This window comes from Netta rufina (assembly GCF_964035555.1).
Source record: "Netta rufina genome assembly, chromosome: 16".
Taxonomy (NCBI): domain Eukaryota; kingdom Metazoa; phylum Chordata; class Aves; order Anseriformes; family Anatidae; genus Netta; species Netta rufina.
In genome coordinates this window covers 10,546,104-10,546,980 of record NC_140140.1, presented here as the reverse complement: position 1 = coordinate 10,546,980, position 877 = coordinate 10,546,104, and positions in this window count along the sequence as shown.

The window sequence follows — 877 nt, the reverse complement described above, 5'->3', positions numbered from 1 at the left end:
GTACATGCTCTTTTAGGTGTATTCATGTTTGGCTTGACCCTTTTGCTCTGGTGGTGTGATATGGCAGAACATTCACCCAACTGGTGATCCTACCACCAAAGAACCGGGTGGTTACAGAGCACTCAGCCCAGTGGTTCCTCCACAGCTCTACAAGGAGCAGCTCTATAAGCTGCACTCATTATATTGACACATGGCACACGTTTTTACTGTAAATACATCACAACTCTCAGTGCCTACAGATGGAAGTAACAACCAATTAAATTGACTACTCTGTATTAAACCTCGGTGTAAAGGTGTACTAACAGAAAATGCAAAATTCAGTTTGAAGCAATTCCATCTTCACAGTGAAGCAAGTTCCTTCTGTTGGTTTGGTTTTATTACACTTTTAAGGGGTGAATTTGCTGGGGCACTGGCAAAATCCCTGGTGGGGCAGGACAAAGCAGTGTGCTGGGGTATACACCATACTACTTGCTCCATCTCAGCAGACATACGTCTCCTTGCACTCCTGATGCTCAGCAGACGTGTGCTGCTGGACACTGGCAGGGAACAGGTTCGCTTATAATGAACATGGTTTCAGGCTGCTCCTCTGTGGCCAGCTGAACCAATTCGGCTCACCAGTGCCAAAAGACAAGGGGATTTCATCTTTTGCCTCTTCTTTCTCCCTTTTTAGGCAGGACCCAGCTCCTGGCATTTGCTGGACCCCTCCACGTGTTGCTTTTGTTGTGTGACTTTTCTGCCAGATTAGGGCCTTAAAGTGGCCCACGGAGGCCACCCTGACACCCAGTTTCCATCTCCGGCCTTCATGCCCACAGCATGTTCCTGCATTACTTCCCCCTGCCAGCCACTCAGGGCATTCCCTCTGCCCTTACCTTCCTCC